The sequence below is a fragment of the Coregonus clupeaformis genome, chromosome 39 (genome assembly GCF_020615455.1).
Source record: "Coregonus clupeaformis isolate EN_2021a chromosome 39, ASM2061545v1, whole genome shotgun sequence".
NCBI classification, from domain to species: Eukaryota; Metazoa; Chordata; class Actinopteri; order Salmoniformes; family Salmonidae; genus Coregonus; species Coregonus clupeaformis.
Window position 1 is genome coordinate 17,826,810 of NC_059230.1, and position 13,401 is coordinate 17,840,210.

Genomic DNA, 13,401 nt, shown 5'->3' on the forward strand with positions numbered 1-13,401 from the left:
GTCGGGAGCTTCATTAAATGGGTTTCCATGGCCGAGCAGCCACGCACCATGCGCAATGCCAAGCGTTGGCTGGAGTGGTGTAAAGCTCTGGAGCAGTGGAAACGCATTGTCTTGAGTGATTAATCACGCTTCACTATCTGGCAGTCTGACGGACGAATCTGGGAGAATGCTACCTGCCCCAATGCATAGTGTCAACTGTAAAGTTTGGTGAAGGAGGAATAATGGTCTGGGGCTGTTTTTCATGTTTCGGGCTAGGCCCCTTAGTTCCAGTGAAGGGAAATGTTAACGCTACAGCATACAATTACATTCTAGACGATTCTGTGCTTCCAACTTTGTGGCAACAGTTTGGGAAAGGCCCTTTCCTGTTTCAGCATGACAATGCCCCCGTGCACAAAGTGAGGTCCATACAGAAATGGTTTGTCGAGATTGGTGTGGAAGAACTTGACTGGCCTTCACAGAGCCTTGACCTCAACCCCATCGAACATCTTTGGGATGAATTGGAATGCCGGCTGTGAGCCAGGCCTAATCGCCCAAAATCAGTGCCCGACCTCACTAATGCTCTTGTGGCTGAATGGATGCAAGTCCCCGCAGCAATGTTTCAACATCTAGTGGAAAGCCTTCCCAGAAGAGTGGAGGCTGTTATAGCAGCAAAGGGGGGACCAACTCCATATTAATGCCCTTGATTTTGGAATGAGATGTTTGACGAGCACATACTTTTGGCCATGTCCACATACTTTTGGCCATGTAGTGAATTTTGGAAAATATGTGAAATCAGCATGCAAAAAAACAACACAAGTGTGCTCTCACACCAATGACTAATCTGGGTTATAACCTTTTTCTCTTTTGCCTAGGCCTATGCTTTATTATGGGCGAAAGGTTCAGTACACATAATTGCTTTCTGTATCAGAATGTAGGCTGGCCCTCTTTGAAGTCTTGTAGATCAATGTTTTTTGTTTGTTTATAAAGCCCTCTTGCATAAACTTCCACAGATGTACAAGCTACAGGACGCTGGCAACCTGGTCTAAGAGCATCAGGGATGGCTAACTCTGGAGATCCCTTCGATCTCCACTGTTAGGTAAATGCCTCTAGGGCAATTCAGAAGGCTGATAGAGGACCTTTTTACTGCAAAATGTGTTTGTTTTATATGATTGTGTTTTGTTTTTCGTGTATTGATATGTATATTGTATATTGATCTGTATTGATGTGCATGTTTGATACAGGGCTCATTCGTAAAAGAGACCATGGTTTCAGCATGACTACCTGTCAATATAAAGGTTGAATACAAACATTTTAAAAACAATTTGCCCCAGTCTCCCATACTAGCAGAGCAAGGAAATTCCGACAAGCGCTGAATATATTTTTCAACAAAAGTAAAGGACAGTAATATTATGCAAAAAAATAAATAATAATATTATGAGTAAAGTAGAAAGCACACTTTATAAATGTGTATGAAATTTGTAATTAAAGGAGTGTGGATATTTGGCGTGGCGAAGTGGTTTTATGCGTCGACTGAACAGAGCCTGATAATTATGATTTTTTTTTTACTACGCTGCTCTTGGGTGGTCTTGAATGGATCTCCATTCCCTTTCTAGTGTGTTGTGTATAGAGAGAGGGATGGAGGTGACTGGGAGATACTGTACCACCAGTACCAGGAAGTGCAAGGTGCAAGGAGGGGGCACTCCACTGTGTTGCTGCCTGGGTTTACATTCAAATCAGAGGTCATGTGAGAGGCAAAAATCTAGTCAGACTGGATATGCAGGATCAGACAGGTATGGTTAAGAGAGAGAAAGAGAGTAGTTAAGAGAGAGAAAGAGACTCGTTGTTGCTAGCGAGTTTCGGCATCATCCAAACAAGGCATGCAAAAGGTCAATGGACATAGAAGTACCTTGAGACTATTATTGATAGAATGAAACAGCAAAATGTTTCACCTTATACCATTTTACCTGATTTTCCACTTCATCGTCAGAATTTACAATGCCCACATTCAGGGCCATTTGTCCACACTAGACATGCTATGTTATTCAAACACTGTACAAATAATAATAATATGAAAATAGATGTAAAAAGGAGGTTGAATCAGATTAATGTTTTGGGCAAATGAGTAGAAAACATTGTACCACATACATGATATGACAATGTATGATTATTAATGCCTATATCATTTAATTAATGTGTGATTGCACGACATTATGTGTCACATATTATTGTGAAATAACAATTATTTTATGTGTAGGCAGGTGGCTAGGCAATTGTTGTACAAGTGGAAATTGAATAGGGGTGGAGTGAAAATACTTGGAAGAGGCGGAGAGAGCACTGTGGACAGGTAGCCCAAAAAACACTGAATGCTGTTGCTAAAGTTTTTTGAGACACCGGTTGAAGAGAGGATATTTTGCTATGAGATGAAAATACAAAAGGATGATCATTTATGAAATGAAGAAAAACAGTATGGCACGTGATGTGGATTATCCGTAGGCGTAGGTCTATCGATCCTATTGGGACTACTTTCATTTGTTGTAGCATGTCCGAAAGCTGGGTTCATAAATAAGAAAGATCATGTCCCCGGTGGACCGTGGGTCATTTTATTGACGGTTAGTATTTAGCACTTATCTATGTTGACTGAACTTCCGTATCAACTTGCCCCACCTTACAGTAGCCTTGCACTACACAATAATTCCACAGTCTTTATTCTAAAAGACAAAACCATGGCATCCCACAACTACAGTAGACTATGTTGTATTCACTAATACATAGGCTAACACCTGTAGGTCTACTTTCATTGATTGATCAATTATTGTGGACTGTTCTGCCCTCCCCTTTTACTGGTTTAATATGAAATCCTGTGTAACAAATGAAAGAGTTACTTTTATGGATAGCTAACTCATATGAGAAAAAATGTCAAGGACATTTTGATGGGCAAGAATTAATAAATAAATACAATATTAGAGAAAGGCTTAATTGTTCTTGAACGTGCTTCAGTAAGCTCCAAGACATACCTTTGAGTGCATGAACCAGATAATTCAGAGCCTTATGTTCCAAGTTGAGAAATGGATAATCATTTTAATGCTGACCTAATAGATTACAGTTGTGCAATACTTTCATTTTCATATAGACCTACAGGTGGCAATTCCACAATAACAGAATGACTCCTATTTTTCACTTTCAAAGTATGCCAAACAAAAACATTTATTACAAAGTTAAACAAACCAACAAACTCTATGCACAGGGAGTAATTTGAACAATTTCCACTAAACAATTTACAAAAACACATTTACTTGAAAAACAGTGCAGATGTAAAGTTTGGTAACAGAATGGGTAAAATCTCCCCCAGTTGTATTATTCTACACAGTGGCTGTTATTCTAATGAGGTCCGATTTAGTAAAAGAATGAAGTGTTTTAATCACTTAATAAATCCTAAACCAAATTTGTATCAGTAAAAACACTATGTAACTATTTGGTAGGTCTACCGCTACTTGTTACTTCTGTGAACTTTCATCATCCTCCCTCCTCATGAGGGAGAGAAATTAGAAAATACTGTATCTTAAAGATATGTGGGTTTTTGGTAACAGAATGACAACACACTAGGCAATATTTCTTAAATTTACAGAAGGCAAATCATTTCTGCAAAACAAAATATACATGTTGATATTAGCTGGCAGGGTTCTTTCAACATTGTTGTGTTTTGATGTATTTCTAATACCTTTTAACACTTTTTCTACTAGATGTTTTCTAAGACCCTTTTTCCACCTGTTTGACCAGAAATCAAAGCCTTTGCTTATTCCAAATTTTTAGGATGGAAAATGGTTGAAACATTTGATATATGCCTTAATTTCTCATAAATTGTCACGGATCCCCCCGGTACTGCTGCTCATTCTGTTCACCAGCTCCGGAGGTCTATGTCACCGGTCTTCTAGGCGTCACTAACCTGGATCATTACCACCAACCCCGGACTGTCTTGTCTCATTACGCACACCTGGTTCCCATTTCCCCTGATTAGTATGTGTATATATGTGCTCTCTGTAATAAAAAACCCTAATACGTATTCCTGCGCCTGTCTTGTAATCATTATACAACGTGACAAATATATACTCTTAGCTTTCATTTGACACCAAATTTGATGTGCTCCCATAAACTTAATGTTAGTGCCCATGGGGCCTTTTGCATGGAAATTCCCAGGGGTTGATGCATTTTTCATAAGGAAAAATTAAGTCTGAAATCTCTGTGTTTGGTTGCTCATGTGTCTTTACTACAGAATTACAAACTTCAGAAGCCTTTTTAAACCTCAAATACACAACAAGTTTTAAATTTCCTGCATTTCATGAAAGTTCTCCTGCAACAGGGTGATCAAATTAAGATCCTACATCTGTACCAGCGAGCTCAGGATAAACTCCTCTTGACAAATAACTAGTGTATAGCTTTTGAGTGTTATGCTTCTCAATTTAAGCATGAATTTGGATTTATGAACAAATACTTATTCAACTAGGGCCATAGGCAAAAAGTTATCTCATTGCTGAGAGAGTTTGGTGTTACAGTGCATATTCAGGACTTCATGTGTACCTGAAATAATTACTCTACTTCCAGGAAACTTCACAGTGGTCAGAGATTGCTTGAAGGCACTCCCTTTGTTGACTGATGTAGATTGGTGACAGTACCGCTTGGGTCAGTCAGTCAGTCCATGCATTCTCTGTTACAAGAGCCTTTCTCTATAAGGAGACGTTATACAAGTTTATTGTGTTATTATGATTCTTTGTCAAACTCTGTTTTTGTTAGAAACCCTGCTTATCAGGGATCATGTGTCCAGTGGGTTTTTAGACTTCTCCAGTTACCCCCTTAGCAGATCTCCATTTGATCTTGAGTAGCCTTGAATGTAAACAAACCCTCCCAAATGCTTCACGGACAGAGCAAATAGGCCCAAACCTTCTAAATACTGACTGCATACAAGCTTAATAGATGGCTGCTAAGTAACAACATCAAACTAATACTCGCCAGCTTCCTTTCTCTCCACATACTCATTAGTTGTCACCTACCCTCTGCCGAGTTCATAACAACCAGATGTTCTGGTTTTCCAGGAAAATGGAAAGAGAGCTTGTGACGCGACTTCCACATTTACTGGATTGGTTGAACAGTGCAAAAATGAACCTCCCCTGACATTTTTCTCTTCTTCTCGTCAAGACCAGTATGTAGGGGATCTAGTTTCAGGCATTTATTTTACGCCTGCTACGTTAGGTGAGTTGACATCCAAGATTACTCAGTATCTGAGTGGGTTAAAGATTTATACATGTGTACATAAAGCAAAATGACCTTAGAGGTCCAATGCAGCTGTATTTATCTCAATATCAAATATTTTCTGTGTAACATATCTGGATATCAATTTCTGGGTACCTTACTGTGATTGTTTTCAGTTAAAATGGTCAAAACAATAGACAAAAATAGCTTCTTAGCAAAGATATATTTCTCAAGCAAGAATTTTGCTAGGACTGTCTGGGAGTGGTCTGAGTTGGGAAGGGAAAACTGAAAACTAGCTGTTATTGGCAGAGAGGTTTGGAACTCTCTTTCTTATTGGTCTATTAACTAATTTACCGCCTGGTGATGTCACCAGGCAGGCCAAAACTCCATGCCCCCAAAACAGGTTGAAATTTCAGGCGGTCATTCCAAACAGCTCTTACACTAAAAGGGCATTATCATATTTTTTACAATTTAACAGTATTATTCCAACCTCAGTGTGTAGTAATATACAATATATAAAACATAGGAAATGCACTGGGCATTTAAAACAATGGCATGTGTGAGAAATTACCTCAGTGTTTGGTTGCACACGTGTCTTTACTGTACTGCAGAATTGGTCCATGGAGTGTCTCTAATGTGATATTTGGGTGAAGGTTTGGGAGTTGTCTTTGGGAATCTATTTTGACATAAGAAAGTGCTTGTCCGGGCTAGCCCCTTGCGCCTCAGGCTGCATCAATGTGTGTGTGTGTGTGTGTGTGTGTGTGTGTGTGTGTGTGTGTGTGTGTGTGTGTGTGTGTGTGTCTGTCTGTCTGTCTGTCTGTCTGTCTGTCTGTCTGTCTGTCTGTCTGTCGACATACTCAATGTATACAGTGGGGAAAAAAAGTATTTAGTCAGCCACCAATTGTGCAAGTTCTCCCACTTAAAAAGATGAGAGAGGCCTGTAATTTTCATCATAGGTACACGTCAACTATGACAGGCAAATTGAGATTTTTTTTCTCCAGAAAATCACATTGTAGGATTTTTTATGAATTTATTTGCAAATTATGGTGGAAAATAAGTATTTGGTCACCTACAAACAAGCAAGATTTCTGGCTCTCACAGACCTGTAACTTCTTCTTTAAGAGGCTCCTCTGTCCTCCACTCGTTACCTGTATTAATGGCACCTGTTTGAACTTGTTATCAGTATAAAAGACACCTGTCCACAACCTCAAACAGTCACACTCCAAACTCCACTATGGCCAAGACCAAAGAGCTGTCAAAGGACACCAGAAACAAAATTGTAGACCTGCACCAGGCTGGGAAGACTGAATCTGCAATGGGTAAGCAGCTTGGTTTGAAGAAATCAACTGTGGGAGCAATTATTAGGAAATGGAAGACATACAAGACCACTGATAATCTCCCTCGATCTGGGGCTCCACGCAAGATCTCACCCCGTGGGGTCAAAATGATCACAAGAACGGTGAGCAAAAATACCAGAACCACACGGGGGGACCTAGTGAATGACCTGCAGAGAGCTGGGACCAAAGTAACAAAGCCTACCATCAGTAACACACTACGCCGCCAGGGACTCAAATCCTGCAGTGCCAGACGTGTCCCCCTGCTTAAGCCAGTACATGTCCAGGCCCGTCTGAAGTTTGCTAGAGTGCATTTGGATGATCCAGAAGAGGATTGGGAGAATGTCATATGGTCAGATGAAACCAAAATAGAAGTTTTTGGTAAAAACTCAACTCGTCGTGTTTGGAGGACAAAGAATGCTGAGTTGCATCCAAAGAACACCATATCTACTGTGAAGCATGGGGGTGGAAACATCATGCTTTGGGGCTGTTTTTCTGCAAAGGGACCAGGACGACTGATCCGTGTAAAGGAAAGAATGAATGGGGCCATGTATCGTGAGATTTTGAGTGAAAACCTCCTTCCATCAGCAAGGGCATTGAAGATGAAACGTGGCTGGGTCTTTCAGCATGACAATGATCCCAAACACACCGCCCGGGCAACGAAGGAGTGGCTTCGTAAGAAGCATTTCAAGGTCCTGGAGTGGCCTAGCCAGTCTCCAGATCTCAACCCCATAGAAAATCTTTGGAGGGAGTTGAAAGTCTGTGTTGCCCAGCGACAGCACCAAAACATCACTGCTCTAGAGGAGATCTGCATGGAGGAATGGGCCAAAATACCAGCAACAGTGTGTGAAAACCTTGTGAAGACTTACAGAAAACGTTTGACCTGTGTCATTGCCAACAAAGGGTATATAACAAAGTATTGAGAAACTTTTGTTATTGACCAAATACTTATTTTCCACCATAATTTGCAAATAAATTCATAAAAAATCCTACAATGTGATTTTCTGGAAAAAAAATTCCTCATTTTGTCTGTCATAGTTGACGTGCACCTATGATGAAAATTACAGGCCTCTCTCATCTTTTTAAGTGGGAGAACTTGCACAATTGGTGGCTGACTAAATAATTTTTTTCCCCACTGTATGGTGGTGATCAATTGTCAAAGGAAGACATACTATTTGAAATATCCAATGATTTGTCAACAAAGGCGCTGAGTCTGCACCCACTTCAGGCACCCATCATCAGCTATGACATAGACATGGACGCACGTTATACTTACAGTACCAGTCAAAAGTTTAGACACACCTACTCGTTCAAGGGTTTTTCCTTTATTTCTACTATTTTCTACATTGTAGAATAATAGTGAAGACATCAAAACTATGAAATAACACATATGGAATCATGTAGTTACCAAAAAAGTGTTAAACAAATCAAAATATATTTTATATTTGAGATTCTTCAAATAGCCACCCTTTGCCTTGATGACAGCTTTGCACACGCTTGACATTCTCTTAACCAGCTTCACCTGGAATGCTTTTCCAACAGTCTTGAAGGAGTTCCCACATATGCTAAGCACTTGTTGACTGCTTTTCCTTCACTCTGCGGTCCGAATCATCCCAAACCATCTCAATTGGGTGGAGGTCGGGGGATTGTGGAGGCCAGGTCATCTGATGCAGCACTCCATCACTCTCCTTCTTGGTAAAATAGCCCTTACACAGCCTGGAGGTGTGTTGGGTCATTGTCCTGTTGAAAAACAAATGATAGTCACACTAAGCCCAAACCAGATGGGATGGTGTATCACTGCAGAATGCTGTGGTAGCCATGCTGGTTAAGTGAACTTTAAATAAATCACAGACAGTGTCACCAGCAAAGCACCCCCACACCATAACACCTCCTCCTCCATGCTTTACGGTGTGAAATATACATGCGTAGATCATCCGTTCACCCACACCGCGTCTCACAAAGACACGCCGGTTGGAACCAAAAATCTCCCATTTGGACTCCAGACCAAAGGACACATTTCCACCAGTCTAGTGTCAATTGCTTGTGTTTCTTGGCCCAAGCAAGTCTCTTCTTATTATTGGTGTCCTTTACTAGTGGTTTCTTTGCAGCAATTAGACCATGAAGGCCTGAATCACACAGTCTCCTCTGAACAGTTGATATTGAGATGTGTCTGTTTTTTATATTTTTCAATGTTTTATATATATATATTTTTTAGGGGTAGATCAGCTTCAATATTGCAGATAGATTGTAACTTCCATCAACGTAATTGTCTGCATCACTTCCAATCCCCCATATGTTTTTTTTCTCGCAAATATATACAGTTGAAGTCAGAAGTTTACATACACCTTAGCCAAATACATTTAAACTCAGTTTTTCACAATTCCTGACATTTAATCCTAGTAAAAATTCGCTGTTTTAGGTCAGTTAGGATAACCACTTTATTTTAAGAATGTGAAATGTCAGAATAATAGTAGAGAGAATGATTTATTTCAGCTTTTATTTCTTTCATCACATTCCCAGTGGGTCTGAAGTTTACATACACTCAATTAGTATTTGGTAGCATTGCCTTTAAATTGTTTAACTTGGGTCAAACATTTTGGGTAGCCTTCCACAAGCTTCCCACAATAAGTTAGGTGAATTTTGGCTCCTGACAGAGCTGTTGTACCTGAGTCAGGTTTGTAGGCCTCCTTGCTCGCACACGCTTTTTCAGTTCTGCCCACAACATTTCTATAGGATTGAGGTCAGGGCTTTGTGATGGCCTCTCCAAAACCTTGACTTTGTTGTCCTTAAGCCATTTTGCCACAACTTTGGAAGTATGTTTGGGGTCATTGTCCATTTGGAAGACCCATTTGCGAACAAGCTTTTAACTTCCTGACTGATGTCTTGAGATGTTGCTTCAATATATCCACATAATTTTCCTTCCTCATGATGCCATCTATTTTGTGAAGTGCACCAGTCCCCCCTGCAGCAAAGCACCCCCACAGCATGATGCTGCCACCCCGTGTTTCACGTTTGGGATGGTATTCTTCGGCTTGCAAGCCACCCCCTTTTCCCTCCAAACATAACGATGGTCATTATGGCCAAACAGTTCTATTTTTTTTCATCAGACCAGAGGACATTTCTCCAAAAAGTACGATCTTTGTCCCCATGTGCAGTTGCAAACCGTAGTCTGGCTTTTTTATGGCGGTTTTGGAGCAGTGGCTTCTTCCTTGCTGAGGTGCCTTTCAGGTTATGTCGATATAGGACTTGTTTTACTGTGAATATAGATACTTTTGTACCTGTTTCCTCCAGCATCTTCACAAGGTCATTTGCTGTTGTTCTGGGATTGATTTGCACTTTTCGCACCAAAGTATGCTCATCTCTAGGAGACAGAACGCGTCTCCTTCCTGAGTGGTATGACGGCTGCGTGGTCCCATGGTGTTTATACTTGCGTGCTATTGTTTGTACAGATGAACGTGGTACTTTCAGGCGTTTGGAAATTGCACCCAAGGATGAACCAGACTTGTGGAGGTCTACAATTTTTTTCTGAGGTCTTGGCTGATTTCTTTTGATTTTCCCATGATGTCAAGCAAAGAGGCACTGAGTTTGAAGGTAGGCCTTGAAATACATCCACAGGTACACCTCCAATTGACTCAAATGATGTCAATTAGCCTATCAGAAGCTTCTAACGCCATGACATCATTTTCTGGAATGTTCCAAGCTGTTTAAAGGCACAGTCAAACTTCTGACCCACTGAAATTGTGATACAGTGAATTATAAGTGACATAATCTGTCTGTAAACAATTGTTTTAAAAAATTACTTGTGTCATGCACAAAGTAGATGTCCTAACCGACTTGCCAAAACTATAGTTTGTTAACAAGAAATTTGTGGAGTGGTTGAAAAACGAGTTTTAATGACTCCAACCTAAGTGTATGTAAACTTCAGACTTCAACTGTATATACATATACATACATACACATACATATACACATAAATACATATAAATACATAAACATACATATATACACATCCTTTTTTTAAATATATTTCCCTTTATTACTTTCCAACCCCACCACCCCTTCCCTAATTGGAGCAAACTAGTAAACAACAATGCTTAGGCCTCTACTTCCAGCTTATACATACTATATAAATTTTATGGACACAGTCAATTTTACAATAATTCTATTTTGTTTGTTTTTACTCCTGAACTTCTTCTACCCTCAACATCTCCGATCCTTTTCATGATGTCCATCCGGTTTGCTTCTATATGCCATATCTTTCTAACTGTGCTCTTTCACAAAAGCTCTCAACCTATAACCTATATACTTATTATGGACACAGTATTCTTTACATTAGTTATCTTGTTTTTTGCTAAAAGTATTATTATATTATTGATAAATTTTCTATGACTTTTCAGATCACCCAGTAGTGCTATCTGCAGTGTTAGCTCCAGGTAAATATTGCAATCCTTCAGCCATTCCTGGACCTGTGACCAGAAACAAGCTACAAATGGACAGTACCAAAACAAATGATCTAATGATTCTGTCTCTTCGCAGCAAAATCTGCAGAGCTGGGAAGATTGTATCCCCCATATAAATAACATTCTATTGGTAGCAAGAATTTTGTATAATAATTTAAATTTTTGTTTAAGTTTTGAATCCGGCGTCGTTTTGCGTATCAGTTCATAAACACTATGCCATGGAATCGGTACGTCAAAAATCTCTTCCCAACTATTTTGCAATCTATATGGGACGGCTGTAAATCCTTTGGTCCTTAAATGAAACTGGTATACTTTTTTATTTATCACAATTTTCTTTAACCAATTATGTTCTTTAATGCAGGGCCGACAGACAAGTTCCTTCCACTTTCCTCTTCCATTTTTGCGGTAATGCTGCAATTATTTGGTTGTAATTTTGGGTAGAGCAGACATTTACATATGTTTTTGTTAGCTGCGTGTGCGACATAACTCCACCAGTCCTACCTATGATGTCATTTACAATGATTGTACCTTTTTAAAACATTTTTTCAAAAAATAATTTTTTATCAATTTGTGTATTTGAGTTTAACCACAATATTTGTTGCATTATTTGTTCTGTTGTTTCTGGAGGATTAAATTGAAATTGCAACCAACTTTATATGGCTTGTTTAAGTATAACTTTTGTTTGACTGAAGCTTTTAGTGATAGGTCTAATTACATTTTACATTTTAGTCATTTAGCAGACGCTCTTATCCAGAGCGACTTACAGTTAGTGAGTGCATACATTTTTCACACTGCTAATGCTTTAATATTTAATCATTTCTGTCCTCCGAATTCATATTCATTATATAAATAGGCCAGTTTAATTTTGTCTGGCTTGCCGTTCCAAATAAAATGGAATATTTTTTTCTCATATAATTTAAAAAACTGTTTGCAAGGCGTAGGCAAGCCCATAAGCAAATAGGTAAACTGGGATAATACTAAAGAGTTAATCAGGTTAGAAAATGTATCTAGATCCTCTATGAGGCTGTGGAGGGATTCAAGTTGTGGATTTAAAAGAAAACATGAATCATCAGCGTACAATGACACTTTTGTTTTTAAGCCCTGGATTTCTAATCCCTTGATATTATTGTTGGATCTGATTTTAATTTCGATGGCCATATTAAATAGATATGCCGATAGTGAACAACCTTTTTTTACTCCTCTTGACAGTTTAAAACTTTCGGAGAAATAGCCATTATTTACTATTTTACACCTAGGGTTACTATACATGATTTTAACCCATTTTATAAGAGATTCTCCAAAATTGAAATGTTCCAGGCATTTATATATAAACTCCAGTCGTACTTTATTAAATGCCTTTTCAAAGTCTGCTATGAATAGCAGGCCTGGTTTCCCAGATTTGTCATAGTGTTCTATTGTTTCCAGTACTTGCCTTATATTATCTCCAATGTATCGTCAATGTAAAAAACCTGTCTGATTAGAATTAACAATGTCCGACAATACATTTTAAATTCTATTCGCTATACATTTTGCTAGAATTTTTGCATCACAACACTGAAGTGTAAGGGGCCTCCAATTTTTTTAATGGACTGGATCTTTATATTTCCCACTTGTATCCTGTTTCAGTAATAATGAAATCAGACCTTCTTCTTGAGTGTCTGATAATCTACCATTTACATAGGAGTGGTTAAAACATGCTAATAACGGTCCTCTGAGTATATCAAAAAAGGTTTGGTATACCTCGACTGGTATGCCATCCAGATGTGTCTGTTACTTTAACTCTGTGAAGCATTTTTTTTTTTTATTAACTTTTAAGAAGGCACACCTGTTAATTGAAATGCATTCCAGGTGACTATCTCATGAAGCTGGTTGAGAGAATGCCAAGAGTGTGCAAAGTTGTCATCAAGGCAAAGGGTGGCTATTTGAAGAATCTCAAATATAAAATATATTTTGATTTGTTTAACACTTTTTTGGTTAATACATAGTTTTGATGTCTTCACTACTATTCTACAACGTAGAAAATAGTAAAAATATAGAAAAACCCTTGAATGAGTAGGAGTGTCCAAACTTTTGACTGGTAGTGTTTATCACACATGTCAGACATATATGTGAGAACTGGTTAGGGTTTGCCAGAGTAAGTGACACGGGAATGTAGGCCTCTGACACCCTTCTCTCTACTGATAACTCTGGTTGTTTTATGGCGGCAATTCACTGAAACGGAAGTCCACACATAGACAATGACATGAAAAGACAAAAGGCCTGTGTGTGAACTTTGAACATAGCTAGTTACTGTAAAACAGGCTACCTCGTTATTGAATTGCGGCTCAGAAAAGGTACTGTCTCCTTTGGTTACAGCTCTTCAACATTCTCTAATGTCCCTCCAC